Source organism: Pteropus vampyrus, unplaced genomic scaffold (assembly GCF_000151845.1).
Source record: "Pteropus vampyrus isolate Shadow unplaced genomic scaffold, Pvam_2.0 Scaffold257, whole genome shotgun sequence".
NCBI classification, from domain to species: domain Eukaryota; kingdom Metazoa; phylum Chordata; class Mammalia; order Chiroptera; family Pteropodidae; genus Pteropus; species Pteropus vampyrus.
The window spans coordinates 1,171,897-1,175,393 of NW_011889038.1; the positions used below are offsets into that span (position 1 = coordinate 1,171,897).

General features: G+C 51.4%; 1 protein-coding gene across 1 annotated transcript in view; it reads left to right on the forward strand.

Annotated features, from left to right (window-relative positions):
- PPARA (peroxisome proliferator activated receptor alpha) overlaps positions 1 to 3,491 on the forward strand; it is a 56,722-nt gene extending 53,231 nt beyond the window's left edge. The window contains exon 7 of the transcript XR_002776197.1: positions 157 to 3,491. The gene's annotated coding sequence lies outside the window, so the exon portion shown is untranslated. The remainder of the gene's footprint in view (positions 1 to 156) is intronic.
- The last annotated feature ends 6 nt before the right edge of the window (positions 3,492 to 3,497 follow it).

Here is a 3,497-nt window from a genome sequence, read left to right on the forward strand (position 1 = left end):
GTCCGTCAGAGTAGAGCCATTGTCCCTTTCCTCCCGGCCAGACTGGGCTGCGCCTGCCAGTGCCATCGCGTCCACAGGGGCCACTGGACGCCTTGCCCACAGGTTGTATCCTTGACACCCCTCCCCCTCTATCTTTAGAAAATCTGGCTTTTTAAGGTCATTATCATTTGCTTTCGAAGAAGGATCAGGACTGATATTCATAAACTTTTCAAGATCAGCATTAGGAAAATGCAGCAGTAGAAAAAACAAAACTATGAGACTTCTATTTGGAAAAAACGAAAGTTACAATTAGAACATCCTTTTAAAAATTCCATATTCGGTGAGTTTTTTTTTTTTAAGATCCAATCAAAGGATCTGTTGGAAGCAAAAGTATTTCCACACGTGAATGACACCGATCAAGGGGCCACCTCAGCCAGAAAGGATCCAAGCTTTGCATCACGTGCAGTGTCCCTCCCAACGCTCTTGCCTGGAATGAGCACCGTGCACTGATGAGGCTGGGGCTATGGGCCATCCAAGATCACGGGTGTGGGGGCCGGATACCAATGCCAGGTGTTTTGCTTCCGTTGACCATTGTCCTCACTCCGATGGACCCGAGAGAGATGCCTCGAGACCTGGGCTTTCCGAAAAGTCATTCATAATGTTTAGATTTTCACAAAAGCGATCTAGAGTAGCCTCGTGTTTCACACCTTCCACAGTAACAGTCAGGCTAACAGAAGGCACGGGTTCTGCATTAGCAGCGTTACCCAGCGTTAGTCCTCTTGGGACCTGGCCAGACTACCGGCACTGTCACTGGTGAAGCCACAGAGGAAGCCACAAGTGACCTCAGCTTGAAAGTCACTTGACATTGTTCACATTTATCAATAGAAAAAGTCACATGTTCCCATTCATTTTAAATAACAGAGTCACTAATTGCCACTCAGAATATTTTGGGTCACCTAATCAGAGATTTCTTAGAGTGTTGACAGTCAAATATAGATGAGTTATTCACCAGTTCAGTACAGCATAGTATTTCAAATAGGGGTTGGTCCGGGAGTGCACGTCTTGCTAGCTAGATTTCAGCTGGCATCAGCACAAAGTACAATAGAAATATAGAAGCAGGTTCAAGAAGCTTCCAGCTACGAGTGTGCAGCCACCTCTTGAGCTACACGCTCCCCCTTGACCCCTGCTTCAGCAAGTCACTACTTCAACCTGCTCCTTCGTGTCCCTGTAATAGCCGAAAGTGACAAACTCCTCCGAGACCACAGGATTACCAGACAGCCGTGGTCTTGAGTGCTGACGGGAACGAAGGGACAACTGGGGCTCATCCAAGATATGCCTCCCAACCGTGCTGCGAGCTCCAGGCTTGGATCCCACCCGGTGCTCTCTACCTGATCCGACAGCATGTCCCTCCCTACCACCTCTCGTGCATTTCCGGTTGGGTGTCCCTCATGCAGGAGTCTGTAGCAGCCACCCTGCGAGAAGCCAGAGGGTTGTACTATAGGAAGCCATTTCGGTGACGTCCAGTATCGTCAAAAGCAGGAAGCTCCCAATTGCACCAGCGAGCGCAGGATTCAGGAGCAGCTTGAATATTGTCAGAGCACTCGAGAGCCATTCCTTCCTTCCCACCTTGCTGTCCGGTTTCCCTGAGACTTTTCTATGACACTCTGGTGAGATGGTTCAGAGCATCTTCCTAGGGAGCATGTATGCAGACACGCAAATAATGACGGTGAACTTGAGGACGGAGAAACTCACTTCCCGGCACATTTGAGAATACCTGTGAGAGCTGTCCTTGTTCTAAGGGATTCTCGCTTTTCATTATAAGAGCATAGAATGTAGCTTTCTGCTAGTACCGATGTGGGTCTGCCACGTGCCCAGCTAAGATGCTCATGGCCTTGAGGACTGTGTGGCTGGTCCAGGAACAGCTCAGCATCCAAACACCTGAGCAGGGGCTCAAGGCACAAGTCAAATCCTCTGATGTCTGTTGATAAGTAAACTATTAATTCAGCAACTACTGTTCCCCCAAATCTACAGCATAACAGCTACCTCAGTAGAGATGTCAAAAGGCCCTTAAAATTAAGACGCTCAGACCACCGCCGCCTTCTCAGTGCACCTCTGGCCAGGCCTTCTCTGGTCAGGGCGCGGGCTGCATGCTCACCTCTCGTCTGCACTCTGAGAAGTGAAGGTTATCTGACTTTCAAAGGAGCTTCTGTTGTTTAAAGGGAGCCTCCAGGATACACGTGTACAGTAGCCGCTGCCTGGTTTAGTAAGCAGCCTGAGTGAGACCTGGTGTAGGAGAAGTGGCGGTGGCCAGACCTGCAGTCATGCACCACCCGAGGCCTCCGCTTTCAGTCGGCAGGCCACACACGAACCCGTCCACAGGGAAGTCCTGCCTGGTGGGGACGGAGGGAGTGCTTGCACACCAGCCGGAGTCAGACTGACTTCCAAGGTCCTGACCCCCTTAGTCACACCTGGGCCTCTGTGCACAACTCCAGGAGTTTCCCGCCTCTTGCCCCCTTTTCAAAACACAGTGACACTAGGCGCTTTTAGTGGCCAGATGCGCAATAGTTTTTGGTCTTGACTCAGTGGTCTCACTTGTCTTTGAAATGTCTTAGGAACTCCTGTCTTAATGTGAGTCCGTTGTTTCAACCGATGGCATTTCCAGCTAAAACCGACTTGACCACTGGCCTGGCTTTCAGTCGAGGGCTGTCAGGGACCCAGAGGTCAGCTACCTTCAGAGCACCTCTTCAGCCTCTGGTGCTATTCGCAGCACAGATCCTGCTGGGAAAACAGGAAGTGCTCACAGCTGCCATGTATGCCGTGGATCTTTCCAGCTTTCGGAGCAGGAGCACATACCAGGTCTCCTCTGATCCTCAGCCCCTGGAGGGGTCCGGATGGAATCACCCCCATCTTAGAGTGAACGGCCAGGCTCCGGTAAAGGGCCACCTGGTGGCGTTGCAGGTCTTTGGCCCAGGGTAGCACCCTTCCCCCACCTCCCCACTCTCGCCAGCCATTTACAACAGGCGGTACAACCCGCCCGCCCTCCGCCCATGCTCTTGTGCTTCATAGCCTGGTCACCTGATGCCATGTTCCTGGGGGAGCGGGGGGATCACTTGCTTCCAGCCTTTTTTTAAGTTCACAACAGTGGTGTCAATTCAGGAGAAGCAAGGAAATTATGCTCTGCATAAAAGTTGTAAACAAAGACCAATGTCACCCACAGAGGGCCTACCAATTATTAAAAAATGTCCATGGAAGATTTTCCCCACACACCCAGTTTTCACACCAGTGGCACTGCCAGGTACTGGGCAGTCCCAAAGCCAGATCCTGTCTTTGTTCTCAGGCGAAGTGGCCCAGCTTCTCTTAACTCTTGGGCCAGGCTGACTCATGGACACCCCGTTGAGTAACAATTCTTACCAACCAAGTCTGGCGTCGAGTGACCAGTCCAGGAGACTCCTGCCCCCAGACAGCAGCAACCTTCCACCGGCACAGTCGGAAGGGAAAAGCCTGTGAGCACCCACAGC